Raw genomic sequence first — 17,267 nt, 5'->3', positions numbered from 1 at the left:
GAAGATTGAGGATTGAGGATTGAGTATTCAGGATTGAGGATTGAAGATTGAGGATTGAGGGTTGAGGATGAGGGCTGAGGGTTGAGGATTGAGGTTTGAGGACTGAGGACTGAGGATTGAGGATTGAGAACTGAGGATTGAGGATTGAAGATTGAAGATTGAGGATTGGGTATAGAGGATTGAAGAATGAGGATTGAGTGTTGAGGATTGAGGACGAGGACTGACGGCTGAGGGTTGACGTCTGAGGATTGAGGATTGAGGATTCAGGACTGAGGATTGAGGATTGAGGATTGAGGATTGAGGATTGAAGATTGAGTATTGAGGATTGAAGATTGAGGATTGAGGTCTGAGGATTGAGGATTGAGGATTGAGAATTGAGGATTGAGGATTGAGGACTGAAGATTGAGGATTGGTTATTGAGGATTGAAGAATGAGGATTGAGTGTTGAGGATTGAGGATTGAGGATTGCAGATTGAGTATTCAGGATTGAAGGTTGAGAGTTGAGGATTGAGGATTGAGGATTGAGCATTGAGGATTGAGGATTGAGGATTGGGGATTGAAGATTGAGTATTGAGGATTGATGATTCAGGATTGAGGATTGAGGATTGAGGATTGAGCATTGAGGATTGAGGATTGAAGATTGAGTATTGAGGATTGAAGATTGAGGATTGAGGATTGAGTATTGAGGATTGAGGATTGAAGATTGAGGATTGAGGATTGAGGATGAGGGCTGAGGGTTGAGGATTGAGGTTTGAGGACTGAGGACTGAGGATTGAGGATTGAGTACTGAGGATTGAGGATTGAGGATTGAAGATTGAGGATTGGGTATAGAGGATTGAAGAATGAGGATTGAGTGTTGAGGATTGAGGACGAGGACTGACGGCTGAGGGTTGAGGTCTGAGGATTCAGGATTGAGGATTGAGGACTGAGGATTGAGGATTGAGGATTGAGCATTGAGGATTGAAGGTTGAGGACTGGGGATTGAGGACTGAAGGTTGAGGATTAAGGATTGAGGATTTGGGATTGAGTATCTAGGATTGGAGATTGATTATTGAGGATTGAAGATTGAGGATTGAGGATTTAGGATTGAGAATTGAGAATTGAGGATGAGGACTGAGGGTTGAGGATTGAGGTTTGAAGAACGAGGATTGAGGGTTGAGGATTGAGGACTGAGGATTGACGACTGAGTATTGAAGATTGAGGATTGATTACTGAGGATTGAGGATTGGGGATTGGGGATTGAGGATTGAGGATTGAAGATTGAGTACTGAGGATTGAATATTGAGGATTGAGGATTGAGGATTGAGGATTGATGATGAGGGCTGAGGGTTGTGTGCTGAGGTTTGAGTATTGAATCCTGAGAATTCAGGATTTTCTATTGAGTTCGAGAATTTAGGATTGATGGTTGAGTATTGAGGATTGAGGATTGAGGACTGAGTATTGAGGATTGAGGATTGAGGATTGAATATTGAATATTGATGATTGAAGGTTGAGGATCGAGAATTGAGGGTTGTGGATCGAGGACGAGGACTGAGGCTTGAGTATTTATGTTTGAGATCTGAGGATTGAGGATTGAGGATTGAGGATTGAGGACTGAGGATAGAGTATTGATGATTGAAGATTGAGGATTGTGGATTGAGTGTTGAAGATTGAGGATTGGGGACGGAGTGTTGAGGGTTGAGTGATGAGAATTGATGTTTGTGGACAGAGATTTGAAGGTTGCAGATTGAGTATTGGGTATTGAAAACTGTGAATTGATGATATTCTATTGAGGATTGAGAATTGACAACTGATTCTTGAGGACTGAGGTCTGAAGATTGAGGATTCAGGATTGAGGATTCAGGTTTGAGGTTTGAGGGCTGAGGATTGAGGATTGAGGAATGAGGATTGAAGACTGAGGATTGGGTATTGAGGATTGATCATTGAGGATTGAGGGTTGAGGATTGAGGATTGAGGATTGAGGATTGAAGACTGAATATTGATGATTGATGATTGAGGAGTGACGATTGAGTGTTGTGGATTGAGGACGAGGACTGAGGGTTTAGTATTGATGTTTGAAGTCTGAGGATTGAGGATTGAGGATTGAGAATAGAGGATTGAGGATTGAGGATTGAAGATTGAGGATTTGGTATTGAGGATTGAACAATGTGTATTGTGGATTGAGGATTGAGGACTGAGGATTGAAGACTGAGGATTGGGTATTGAGTATTGATCATTGAGGATTGAGGGTTGAGGATTGAGGATTGAGGATTGAGGATTGAAGATTGAATATTGATGATTGATGATTGAGGATTGACGATTGAGTGTTGTGGATTGAGGACGAGGACTGAGAGTTTAGTATTGATGTTTGAAGTCTGAGGATTGAGGATTGAGGGTTGAGAATAGAGGATTGAGGATTGAGGATTCAAGATTGAGGATTTGGTATTGAGGATTGAACAATGTGTATTGAGGATTGAGGATTGAGGATTGAGGATTGAAGATTGAGTATTGGGGATTGAAGATTGAGGATTGAGGATTGAGTATTGAGGATTGATTACTGAGGATTGAGGATTGAGGATTGGGGATTGAGGGTTGAGGATTGATGATTGAGTATTGAGGATTGAATATTGAGGATTGAGGATTGAGGATTGAGGAATGAGGATGAGGGCTGAGGGTTGTGTGTTGAGGTTTGAGTATTGAATCCTGAGAATTCAGGATTTTCTATTGAGTTCGAGAATTGAGGATTGATGGTTGAGTATTGAGGATTGAGGATTGAGAACTGAGTATTGAGGATTGAGTATTGAGGATTGAATATTGAATATTGATGATTGAAGGTTGAGGATCGAGGATTGAGGCTTGTGGATCGAGGACGAGGACTGAGGGTTGAGTATTTATGTTTGAGGTCTGAGGATTGAGGATTGAGGATTGAGAATTGAGGATTGAGGATTGAGGATTGAAGATTGACGATTGGGTGTTGAGGATTGAAGAATGAGGATTGAGGATTGAGGATTGAGGATTGAGGATTGAAGATTGAGTATTGAGGATAGAGGATTGAGGATTGATGTCTGAGGATTGAGGATTGAGTATTGAGAATTGAGGATTGAGGATTGAGGATTGAAGATTGAGGATTGGGTATTGAGGATTGAAGAATGAGGTTTGAGGGTTGAGGATTAAGTATTGAGGATTGAAGATTGTGGATTGGGGATTGAGTATTGAGGAATGAGGATTGAGTATTGAGGATTGAGGATTGAAGATTGAGGATTGGTTATTGAGGATTGAAGAATGAGGATTGAGTGTTGAGGATTGAGGATTGAGGATTGCAGATTGAGTATTGAGGATTGAAGGTTGAGGGTTGAGGATTGAGGATTGAGGATTGAGCATTGAGGATTGAGGATTGAGGATTGAGGATTGAAGATCGAGTATTGAGGATTGATGATTGAGGATTGAGGATTGAGGATTGAGCTTTGAGGATTGAGGATTGAAGATTGAGTATTGAGCATTGAAGATTGAGGATTGAGGATTGAGTATTCAGGATTGAGGATTGAAGATTGAGGATTGAGGGTTGAGGATGAGGGCTGAGGGTTGAGGATTGAGGTTTGAGGACTGAGGACTGAGGATTGAGGATTGAGAACTGAGGATTGAGGATTGAAGATTGAAGATTGAGGATTGGGTATAGAGGATTGAAGAATGAGGATTGAGTGTTGAGGATTGAGGACGAGGACTGACGGCTGAGGGTTGAGGTCTGAGGATTGAGGATTGAGGATTCAGGACTGAGGATTGAGGATTGAGGATTGAGGATTGAGGATTGAAGATTGAGTATTGAGGATTGAAGATTGAGGATTGAGGTCTGAGGATTGAGGATTGAGGATTGAGAATTGAGGATTGAGGATTGAGGACTGAAGATTGAGGATTGGTTATTGAGGATTGAAGAATGAGGATTGAGTGTTGAGGATTGAGGATTGAGGATTGCAGATTGAGTATTCAGGATTGAAGGTTGAGAGTTGAGGATTGAGGATTGAGGATTGAGCATTGAGGATTGAGGATTGAGGATTGGGGATTGAAGATTGAGTATTGAGGATTGATGATTCAGGATTGAGGATTGAGGATTGAGGATTGAGCATTGAGGATTGAGGATTGAAGATTGAGTATTGAGGATTGAAGATTGAGGATTGAGGATTGAGTATTGAGGATTGAGGATTGAAGATTGAGGATTGAGGATTGAGGATGAGGGCTGAGGGTTGAGGATTGAGGTTTGAGGACTGAGGACTGAGGATTGAGGATTGAGTACTGAGGATTGAGGATTGAGGATTGAAGATTGAGGATTGGGTATAGAGGATTGAAGAATGAGGATTGAGTGTTGAGGATTGAGGACGAGGACTGACGGCTGAGGGTTGAGGTCTGAGGATTCAGGATTGAGGATTGAGGACTGAGGATTGAGGATTGAGGATTGAGCATTGAGGATTGAAGGTTGAGGACTGGGGATTGAGGACTGAAGGTTGAGGATTAAGGATTGAGGATTTGGGATTGAGTATCTAGGATTGGAGATTGATTATTGAGGATTGAAGATTGAGGATTGAGGATTTAGGATTGAGAATTGAGAATTGAGGATGAGGACTGAGGGTTGAGGATTGAGGTTTGAAGAACGAGGATTGAGGGTTGAGGATTGAGGACTGAGGATTGACGACTGAGTATTGAAGATTGAGGATTGATTACTGAGGATTGAGGATTGGGGATTGGGGATTGAGGATTGAGGATTGAAGATTGAGTACTGAGGATTGAATATTGAGGATTGAGGATTGAGGATTGAGGATTGATGATGAGGGCTGAGGGTTGTGTGCTGAGGTTTGAGTATTGAATCCTGAGAATTCAGGATTTTCTATTGAGTTCGAGAATTTAGGATTGATGGTTGAGTATTGAGGATTGAGGATTGAGGACTGAGTATTGAGGATTGAGGATTGAGGATTGAATATTGAATATTGATGATTGAAGGTTGAGGATCGAGAATTGAGGGTTGTGGATCGAGGACGAGGACTGAGGCTTGAGTATTTATGTTTGAGATCTGAGGATTGAGGATTGAGGATTGAGGATTGAGGACTGAGGATAGAGTATTGATGATTGAAGATTGAGGATTGTGGATTGAGTGTTGAAGATTGAGGATTGGGGACGGAGTGTTGAGGGTTGAGTGATGAGAATTGATGTTTGTGGACAGAGATTTGAAGGTTGCAGATTGAGTATTGGGTATTGAAAACTGTGAATTGATGATATTCTATTGAGGATTGAGAATTGACAACTGATTCTTGAGGACTGAGGTCTGAAGATTGAGGATTCAGGATTGAGGATTCAGGTTTGAGGTTTGAGGGCTGAGGATTGAGGATTGAGGATTGAGGATTGAAGACTGAGGATTGGGTATTGAGGATTGATCATTGAGGATTGAGGGTTGAGGATTCAGGATTGAGGATTGAGGATTGAAGACTGAATATTGATGATTGATAATTGAGGAGTGACGATTGAGTGTTGTGGATTGAGGACGAGGACTGAGGGTTTAGTATTGATGTTTGAAGTCTGAGGATTGAGGATTGAGGATTGAGAATAGAGGATTGAGGATTGAGGATTGAAGATTGAGGATTTGGTATTGAGGATTGAACAATGTGTATTGAGTATTGAGGATTGAGGACTGAGGATTGAAGACTGAGGATTGGGTATTGAGTATTGATCATTGAGGATTGAGGGTTGAGGATTGAGGATTGAGGATTGAGTATTGAAGATTGAATATTGATGATTGATGATTGAGGATTGACGATTGAGTGTTGTGGATTGAGGACGAGGACTGAGAGTTTAGTATTGATGTTTGAAGTCTGAGGATTGAGGATTGAGGGTTGAGAATAGAGGATTGAGGATTGAGGATTCAAGATTGAGGATTTGGTATTGAGGATTGAACAATGTGTATTGAGGATTGAGGATTGAGGATTGAGGATTGAAGATTGAGTATTGGGGATTGAAGATTGAGGATTGAGGATTGAGTATTGAGGATTGATTACTGAGGATTGAGGATTGAGGATTGGGGATTGAGGGTTGAGGATTGAAGATTGAGTATTGAGGATTGAATATTGAGGATTGAGGATTGAGGATTGAGGAATGAGGATGAGGGCTGAGGGTTGTGTGTTGAGGTTTGAGTATTGAATCCTGAGAATTCAGGATTTTCTATTGAGTTCGAGAATTGAGGATTGATGGTTGAGTATTGAGGATTGAGGATTGAGAACTGAGTATTGAGGATTGAGTATTGAGGATTGAATATTGAATATTGATGATTGAAGATTGAGGATCGAGGATTGAGGCTTGTGGATCGAGGACGAGGACTGAGGGTTGAGTATTTATGTTTGAGGTCTGAGGATTGAGGATTGAGGATTGAGAATTGAGGATTGAGGATTGAGGATTGAAGATTGACGATTGGGTGTTGAGGATTGAAGAATGAGGATTGAGGATTGAGGATTGACGATTGAGGATTGAAGATTGAGTATTGAGGATAGAGGATTGAGGATTGATGTCTGAGAATTGAGGATTGAGTAATGAGAATTGAGGATTGAGGATTGAGGATTGAAGATTGAGGATTGGGTATTGAGGATTGAAGAAGGAGGATTGAGGGTTGAGGATTGAGTATTGAGGATTGAAGATTGTGGATTGGGGATTGAGTATTGAGGATTGAGGATTGAGTATTGAGAATTGAGGATTGAGGTTTGAGGACTGAGGACTGAGGATTGAGGATTGAGAATTGAGGATTGAGGATTGAGGTTTGAGGATGAGGGCTGAGGCTTGTGCGTTGAGGTTTGAGTATTGAATCCTGAGAATTCAGGATTCCCTATTGAGTTTGAGAATTGAGGATTGATGGTTGAGTATTGAGGATTGAGGATTGATTATTGAGTATTGAGTATTGAGGATTGAGGATTGAGGGTTGTGGATTGAGGACGAGGACTGAGGGTTGAGCATTGATGGTTGAGGTCTGAGGATTGAGGATTGAGGATTGAGAATTGAGAATTGAGGACTGAGGATTGAGGATTGAGAATTGAGCATTGAGGATTGAGGATTGATGATTGAGGATTGGGTATTGAGGATTGAAGAATGAGGATTGAGGATTGAGGGTTGAGGATTGAGGATCGAGGATTGAAGATTCAGTATTGAGGATCGAAGATTGAGAATTGAGGATTGAGGATTAAACATTGCGGACTGAGTGCTGAGGGTTGAGTGGTGAAAATTGACGTTTGTGGATACATGTTGGAAGATTGCAGATTGAGTATTGAGTATTGAAAGCAGTGAATTGAGGATATTCTATTGAGGATTGGGTAATGACAACTGATTGTTGAGGACTGAGGGCTGAAGATTGAGGATTCAGGATTGAGGATTCAGAATTGAGGTTTGAGGACTGAGGATTGAGGATTGAAGATTGAGCATTGAGGATTGAAGATTGAAGGTTGAGGATTGAGGATTGAGAATTGAGTATTGAGTATTGGGGATTGAGGATTGAAGATTGAGTATTGAGGATTGAAGGCTGACGATTGAGGATTGAGGATTGAGGATTGAAGATTGAGGATTGAGGATTGAAGACTGAGTATTGAGGATTGAAGATTGAGTATTGAGGATTGAGGATTTAGGATTGAGGATTGAGGATTGAGGATTAAAGATTGAGTATTGAGGATTGAAGATTGAGAATTGAGTATTGAGTATTGGGGATTGAGGATTGAAGATTGAGTATTGAGGATTGAAGGCTGACGATTGAGGATTGAGGATTGAGGATTGAAGATTGAGGATTGAGGATTGAAGACTGAGTATTGAGGATTGAAGATTGAGTATTGAGGATTGAGGATTGAGGATTGAGGATTGAGGATTGAAGATTGAGGATTGAGGATTGAGGATTGAGGATTGAGGATTGAGGATTGAAGATTGAGTATTGAGGATTGAAGGTTGACGATTGAGGATTGAGGATTGAGGATCGAGGACTGAGGATTGAGGATTGAGGATTGAAGATTGAGGGTTGGGGATTGAGGGTTGAGGATTGAGGATTGAAGATTGAGTATTGAGGATTGAAGATTGAGGATTGGGGTTTGAGGATTGAGGATTGAAGGTTGAGGATTGGGGACTGAGTGTTGAGGGTTGAGTGATGAGGATTGATGTTTGTGGATAGAGATTTGAAGATTGCAGATTGAGTATTGAGTATTCAAAACTGTGAATTGAGGATATTCTATTGATGATTGAGGATTGACAACTGATTGTACAGGACTCAGGGCTGAAGATTGAGGTTCCAGGATTGAGGATTCAGGATTGATGTTTGAGGACTGAGGATTGAGGATTGAGGATTGCGGATTGAGGATTGAGGATTGAAGACTGAGGATTGGGTATTGAGGATTGATCATTGAGGATTGAGGGTTGAGGATTGAGGATTGAGGATTGAGGGTTGAAGATTGAATATTGATGATTGATGATTGAGGATTGACGATTGAGTGTTGTGGATTGAAGATTGAGTGTTGAGGATTGAGGATTGAGGATTGAGCATTGAGGATTGAGGATTGGGGATTGAGGATTGGAGATTGAGTATTGATGATTGAAGATTGAGGATTGAGGAATGATTGTTGTGGATTGAGGACGAGGACTGAGGGTTGAGTATAGATGTTTGATGTCTGAGGATTGAGGGTTGAGGATTGAGGATTGAAGATTGGGGATTGGGGATTGAGGATTGACGACTGAGGATTGAGTATTGAGGATTGAGAATTGAGGGTTGATTATTGAAGATTGAGAATTGATGATTGAAGATTGAGAATTGAGGATTGAGTATTGAGGACTGAGGATGAGGGCTGAGGGTTGAGGGTTGAGGTTTGAGGACCGAGGACTGAGGGTTGAGGTTTGAGGTTTGAGGATTGAGGATTGAGGACTGAGGATTGAGGATTGGGTAATGAGGATTGAAGAATGAGGATTGAGGATTGAGGATTGAGGGTTGAGGATTGAAGATTGAGGGTTCGGGATTGAGGATTGAGGATCTAGGATTGAGGGTTGAGGATTGAAAATTGAGTATTGAGGATTGAAGATTGAGGATTGAAGGTTGAGGATTGAGGATTGAGGATTGAGGATTGAGAATTGAGAATTGCGGATGAGGACTGAGGGTTGAGGATTGAGGTTTGAGGAACGAGGATTGAGGATTGAGGATTGAGGACAGAGGCTTGACGATTCAGTATTGAAGATTGCGGATTTATTACTGAGGATTGAGGATTGAGGATTGAGGATTGAGGATTGAAGATTGAGGATTGAGGATTGATGATGAGGGATGAGGTTTGAGGATTGAGGTTTGAGGACTGAGGACTGAGGATTGAGGCTTGAGAATTGAGGACTGAGGATGAGGATTGAAGATTGAGGATTGGGTATGGAGGATTGAAGAATGAGGATTGAGGAATGAGGATTGAGGATTGAGGATTGAAGATTGAAGATTGAGTATTGAGGATTGAAGCCTGACGATTGAGGATTGATGATTGAGTATTGAGGATTGAGGATGGAGTATTGAAGATTGAGAATTGAGGATTGAAGCCTGACGATTGAGGATTGTGGGTTGAGGATTGAGGTTTGAGGATGGAGGATTGAAGATTGAGTATTGAGGATTGAAGATTGAGGATTGAGGATTGAGGATTGAGGACTGAGGATTGAAGTTTGAGGATTGGGGACTGAGTGTTGAGGGTTGAATGATGAGAATTGGTGTTTGTGGATAGAGATTTGAAGATTGCAGATTGAGTATTGGGTATTGAAAACTGTGAATTGATGATATTCTATTGAGGATTGAGAATTGACAACTGATTGTTGAGGACTGAGGTCTGAAGATTGAGGATTCAGGATTGAGTATTCAGGTATGCGGCTTGAGGCCTGAGGATTGAGGATTGAGGATTGAGGATTGAGGATTGAGGATTGAGGATTGAGGACTGAGGATTGAAGATTGAGGATTGGGTATTGCGGATTGAACATTGAGGATTGAGGATTGAGGGTTGAGGATTGAGGATTGAGGACTGAAGGTTGAATATTGATGATTGAAGATTGAGGATTGAGGATTGATTGTTGTGGATTGAGGACGAGGACTGAGGGTTGAGTATTGATGTTTGAGGTCTGAGGATTGAGGCTTGAGGATTGAGAATTGAGGATTGAGGCTTGAGGATTGAAGATTGAGGATTGGCTGTTGAGGATTGAAGAATGAGGATTGAGGATTGAGGATTGAGGATTGAGGATTGAAGTCTGAGTATTGAGGATTGAAGACTGAGGATTCAGGATTGAGGATTGAGGATTGAGTATCGAGGACTGAGGATTGAAGATTGAGTATAGAGGATTGATGATTGAGGATTGAGGATTGATGATTGAGGATTGAAGACTGAATATTGATGATTGATGATTGAGGATTGACGATTGAGTGTTGTGGATTGAGGACGAGGACTGAGGGTTTAGTATTGATGTTTGAAGTCTGAGGATTGAGGATTGAGGATTGAGAATAGAGGATTGAGGATTGAGGATTGAAGATTGAGGATTTGGTATTGAGGATTGAACAATGTGTATTGAGGATTGAGGATTGAGGATTGAGGATTGAAGACTGAGGATTGGGTATTGAGTATTGATCATTGAGGATTGAGGGCTGAGGATTGAGGATTGAGGATTGAGGATTGAAGATTGAATATTGATGATTGATGATTGAGGATTGACGATTGAGTGTTGTGGATTGAGGACGAGGACTGAGGGTTTAGAATTGATGTTTGAAGTCTGAGGATTGAGGATTGAGGGTTGAGAATAGAGGATTGAGGATTGAGGATTGAAGATTGGGGATTTGGTATTGAGGATTGAACAATGTGTATTGAGGATTGAGGATTGAGGATTGAGGATTGAAGATTGAGTATTGGGGATTGAAGATTGAGGATTGAGGATTGAGTATTGAGGATTGATTACTGACGATTGAGGATTGAGGATTGGGGATTGAGGGTTGAGGATTGAAGATTGAGTATTGAGGATTGAATATTGAGGATTGAGAATTGAGGATTGAGGAATGAGGATGAGGGCTGAGGACTGTGTGTTGAGGTTTGAGTATTGAATCCTGAGAATTCAGGATTGTCTATTGAGTTTGAGAATTGAGGATTGATGGTTGTGTATTGAGGACTGAGGATTGAGGATTGAGTATTGAGGATTGAGGATTGAGGATTGAATATTGAATATTGATGATTGAAGATTGAGGATCGAGGATTGAGGGTTGTGGATCGAGGATGAGGACTGAGGGTTGAGTATTGATGTTTGAGGTCTGAGGATTGAGGATTGAGGATTGAGAATTGAGGATTGAGGATTGAGGATTGAAGATTGACGATTGGGTGTTGAGGATTGAAGAATGAGGATTGAGGATTGAGGTTTGAGGATTGAGGATTGAAGATTGAGTATTGAGGATTGAAGATTGAGGATTGAGGTCTGAGGATTGAGGATTGAGTATTGAGAATTGAGGATTGAGGATTGAGGACTGAAGATTGAGTATTGCGTATTGAGGATTGAAGAATGAGGATAGAGGGTTGAGGATTGAGTATTGAGGATTGAAGATTGAGGCTTGAGGATTGAATATTGAGGATTGAGGATTGAGTATTGAGAATTGAGGATTGATGTTTGAGGACTGAGGACTGAGGATTGAGGATTGAGAGTTGAGGATTGAGGATTGAGGATTGAGGTTTGAGGACTGAGGATTGACGACTGAGTATTGAAGATTGAGGATTGATTACTGAGGATTGAGGATTGAGGATTGGGGATTGAGGATTGAGGATTGAAGATTGAGTATTGAGGATTGAATATTGGGGATTGAGGATTGAGGATTGAGGATTGAGGATGATGGCTGAGGGTTGTGTTTTGAGGTTTGAGTATTGAATCCTGAGAACTCAGGATTTTCTGTTGAGTTCGAGAATTGAGGATTGATGGTTGAGTATTGAGGATTGAGGGTTGAGGACTGAGTATTGAGGATTGAGGATTGAGGATTGAATATTGAATATTGATGATTGAAGATTGAGGATCGAGGGTTGAGGGTTGTGGATCGAGGACGAGGTCTGAGGGTTGAGTATTTATGTTTGAGGTCTGAGGATTGAGGATTGAGGATTGAGAATTGAGGATTGAGGATTGAGGATTGAAGATTGACGATTGGCTGTTGAGGATTGAAGAATGAGGATTGAGGATTGAGGATTGAGGATTGAGGATTGAAGATTGAGTATTGAGGATTGAGGATTGAGGATTGAGGTCTGAGAATTGAGGATTGAGTAATGAGAATTGAGGATTGAGGATTGAGGATTGAAGATTGAGGATTGCGTATTGAGGATTGAAGAATGAGGATTGAGGGTTGAGGATTGAGTATTGAGGATTGAAGATTGAGGATTGGGGATTGAATATTGAGGATTGAGGATTGAGTATTGAGAATTGAGGATTGAGGTTTGAGGACTGAGGACTGAGGATTGAGGATTGAGAATTGAGGATTGACGATTGAGGATTGAGGTTTGAGGATGAGGGCTGAGGCTTGTGTGTTGAGGTTTGAGTATTGAATCCTGAGAATTCAGGGTTCCCTATTGAGTTTGAGAATTGAGGATTGATGGTTGAGTATTGAGGATTGAGGATTGATTATTGAGTATTGAGTATTGAGGATTGAGGATTGAATATTGAATATTGATGATTGAAGGTTGAGGATCGAGGATTGGGGGTTGTGGATTGAGGACGAGGACTGAGGGTTGAGCATTGATGGTTGAGGTCTGAGGATTGAGGATTGAGGATTGAGAATTGAGAATTGAGGACTGAGGATTGAGGATTGAGAATTGAGCATTGAGGATTGAGGATTGATGACTGAGGATTGGGTATTGAGGATTGAAGAATGAGGATTGAGGATTGAGGGTTGAGGATTGAGGATCGAGGATTGAAGATTCAGTATTGAGGATCGAAGATTGAGAATTGAGGATTGAGGATTAAACATTGCGGACTGAGTGCTGAGGGTTGAGTGGTGAAAATTGACGTTTGTGGATACAGGTTGGAAGATTGCAGATTGAGTATTGAGTATTGAAAGCTGTGAATTGAGGATATTCTATTGAGGATTGGGTAATGACAACTGATTATTGAGGACTGAGGGCTGAAGATTGAGGATTCAGGATTGAGGATTCAGAATTGAGGTTTGAGGACTGAGGATTGAGGATTGAAGATTGAGGATTGAGGATTGAAGATTGAAGGTTGAGGATTGAGGATTGAGAATTGAGTATTGAGTATTGGGGATTGAGGATTGAAGATTGAGTATTGAGGATTGAAGGCTGACGATTGAGGATTGAGGACTGAGGATTGAAGATTGAGGATTGAAGACTGAGTATTGAGGATTGAAGATTGAGTATTGAGGATTGAGGATTTAGGATTGAGATTTGAGGATTGAGGATTAAAGATTGAGTATTGAGGATTGAAGATTGAGGATTGAGGATTGAGGATTGAGGATTGAGGATTGAAGATTGAGGATTGAGGATTGAGGTTTGACTATTGAGGATTGAGTATTGAGGATTGAGGATTGAAAGTTGACTATTGAAGATTGAGTATTGATGATTGAAGATTGAGAATTGAGGATTGAGGATTGAGGATTGAGTATCGAGGATTGAGGATTGAAGATTGAGTATAGAGGATTGATGATTGAGGATTGAGGATTGAGGATTGAGGATTGAAGACTGAATATTGATGATTGATGATTGAGGATTGACGATTGAGTGTTGTGGATTGAGGACGAGGACTGAGGGTTTAGTATTGATGTTTGAAGTCTGAGGATTGAGGATTGAGGATTGAGAATAGAGGATTGAGGATTGAGGATTGAAGATTGAGGATCTGGTATTGAGGATTGAACAATGTGTATTGAGGATTGAGGATTGAGGATTGAGCATTGAAGACTGAGGATTGGGTATTGAGTATTGATCATTGAGGATTGAGGGTTGAGGATTTAGGATTGAGGATTGAGGATTGAAGATTGAATATTGATGATTGATGATTGAGGATTGACGATTGAGTGTTGTGGATTGAGGACGAGGACTGAGGGTTTAGAATTGATGTTTGAAGTCTGAGGATTGAGGATTGAGGGTTGAGAATAGAGGATTGAGGATTGAGGATTGAAGCTTGAGGATTTGGTATTGAGGATTGAACAATGTGTATTGAGGATTGAGGATTGAGGATTGAGGATTGAGGATTGAGGATTGAAGATTGAGTATTGGGGATTGAAGATTGAGGATTGAGGATTGAGTATTGAGGAATGATTACTGAGGATTGAGGATTGAGGATTGGGGATTGAGGGTTGAGGATTGAAGATTGAGTATTGAGGATTGAATATTTAGGATTGAGGATTGAGGATTGAGGAATGAGGATGAGGGCTGAGGGTTGTGTGTTGAGGTTTGAGTATTGAATCCTGAGAATTCAGGATTTTCTATTGAGTACGAGAATTGAGGATTGATGGTTGAGTATTGAGGATTGAGGATTGAGAACTGAGTATTGAGGATTGAGGATTGAGGATTGAATATTGAATATTGATGATTGAAGATTGAGGATCGAGGATTGAGGGTTGTGGATCGAGGACGAGGACTGAGGGTTGAGTATTTATGTCTGAGGTCTGAGGATTGAGGATTGAGGATTGAGAATTGAGGATTGAGGATTGAGGATTGAAGATTGACGATTGGGTGTTGAGGATTGAAGAATGAGGATTGAGGATTGAGGATTGAGGATTGAGCATTGAAGATTGAGTATTGAGGATTGAGGATTGAGGATTGAGGTCTGAGAATTGAGGATTGAGGATTGAGTAATGAGAATTGGGGATTGAGGATTGAGGATTGGGTATTGAGGATTGACGAATGAGGATTGAGGGTTGAGGATTGAGTATTGAGGATTGAAGATTGTGGATTGGGGATTGAGTATTGAGGATTGAGGATTGAGTATTGAGAATTGAGGATTGAGGTTTGAGGACTGAGGTCTGAGGATTGAGGATTGAGAATTGAGGATTGAGGATTGAGGATTGAGGATTGAGGATGAGGGCTGAGGGTCTTGTGTTGAGGATTGAGTATTGAATCCTGAGAATTCAGGATTTTCTATTGAGTTTGAGAATTGAGGATTGATGGTTGAGTATTGAGGACTGAGGATTGAGGATTGAGTATTGAGGATTGAGGATTGAGGATTGAATATTGAATATAGATGATTGAAGATTGAGGATCGAGGATTGAGTGTTGTGGATCGAGGATGAGGACTGAGGGTTGAGTATTGATGTTTGAGGTCTGAGGATTGAGGATTCAGGAATGAGAATTGAGGATGGAGGATTGAGGATTGAAGATTGACGATTGGGTGTTGAGGATTGAAGAATGAGGATTGAGGATTGAGGTTTGAGGATTGAGGATTGAAGATTGAGTATTGAGGATTGAAGATTGAGGATTGAGGTCTGAGGATTGAGGATTGAGTATTGAGAATTGAGGATTGAGGATTGAGGACTGAAGATTGAGGATTGCGTATTGAGGATTGAAGAATGAGGATTGAGGGTTGAGGATTGAGTATTGAGGATTGAAGATTGAGGATTGGGGATTGAATATTGAGGATTGAGGATTGAGTATTGAGAATTGAGGATTGAGGTTTGAGGACTGAGGACTGAGGATTGAGGATTGAGAATTGAGGATTGAGGATTGAGGATTGAGGTTTGAGGACTGAGGATTGACGACTGAGTATTGAAGATTGAGGATTGATTACTGAGGATTGAGGATTGAGGATTGGGGATTGAGGATTGAGGATTGAAGACTGAGTATTGAGGATTGAATATTGGGGATTGAGGATTGAGGATTGAGGATTGAGGATGATGGCTGAGGGTTGTGTTTTGAGGTTTGAGTATTGAATCCTGAGAACTCAGGATTTTCTGTTGAGTTCGAGAATTGAGGATTGATGGTTGAGTATTGAGGATTGAGGGTTGAGGACTGAGTATTGAGGATTGAGGATTGAGGATTGAATATTGAATATTGATGATTGAAGATTGAGGATCGAGGATTGAGGGTTGTGGATCGAGGACGAGGTCTGAGGGTTGAGTATTTATGTTTGAGGTCTGAGGATTGAGGATTGAGGATTGAGAATTGAGGATTGAGGATTGAGGATTGAAGATTGACGATTGGCTGTTGAGGATTGAAGAATGAGGATTGAGGATTGAGGATTGAGGATTGAGGATTGAAGATTGAGTATTGAGGATTGAGGATTGAGGATTGAGGTCTGAGAATTGAGGATTGAGTAATGAGAATTGAGGATTGAGGATTGAGGATTGCGTATTGAGGATTGAAGAATGAGGATTGAGGGTTGAGGATTGAGTATTGAGGATTGAAGATTGAGGATTGGGGATTGAATATTGAGGATTGAGGATTGAGTATTGAGAATTGAGGATTGAGGTTTGAGGACTGAGGACTGAGGATTGAGGATTGAGAATTGAGGATTGAGGATTGAGCATTGAGGTTTGAGGATGAGGGCTGAGGCTTGTGTGTTGACGTTTGAGTATTGAATCCTGAGAATTCAGGATTCCCTATTGAGTTTGAGAATTGAGGATTGATGGTTGAGTATTGAGGATTGAGGATTGATTATTGAGTATTGAGTATTGAGGATTGAGGATTGAATATTGAATATTGATGATTGAAGGTTGAGGATCGAGGATTGAGGGTTGTGGATTGAGGACGAGGACTGAGGGTTGAGCATTGATGGTTGAGGTCTGAGGATTGAGGATTGAGGATTGAGAATTGAGAATTGAGGACTGAGGATTGAGGATTGAGAATTGAGCATTGAGGATTGAGGATTGATGATTGAGGATTGGGTATTGAGAATTGAAGAATGAGGATTGAGGATTGAGGGTTGAGGATTGTGGATCGAGGATTGAAGATTCAGTATTGAGGATCGAAGATTGAGAATTGAGGATTGAGGATTAAACATTGCGGACTGAGTGCTGAGGGTTGAGTGGTGAAAATTGACGTTTGTGGATACAGGTTGGAAGATTGCAGATTGAGTATTGAGTATTGAAAGCTGTGAATTGAGGATATTCTATTGAGGATTGGGTAATGACAGCTGATTATTGAGGACTGAGGGCTGAAGATTGAGGATTCAGGATTGAGGATTCAGAATTGAGGTTTGAGGACTGAGGATTGAGGATTGAAGATTGAGCATTGAGGATTGAAGATTGAAGGTTGAGGATTGAGGATTGAGAATTGAGTATTGAGTATTGGGGATTGAGGATTGAAGATTGA

Source organism: Calliopsis andreniformis, unplaced genomic scaffold, assembly GCF_051401765.1.
Source record: "Calliopsis andreniformis isolate RMS-2024a unplaced genomic scaffold, iyCalAndr_principal scaffold0041, whole genome shotgun sequence".
Taxonomy (NCBI): Eukaryota; Metazoa; Arthropoda; class Insecta; order Hymenoptera; family Andrenidae; genus Calliopsis; species Calliopsis andreniformis.
Note: the sequence above shows the minus strand (reverse complement) of the source record.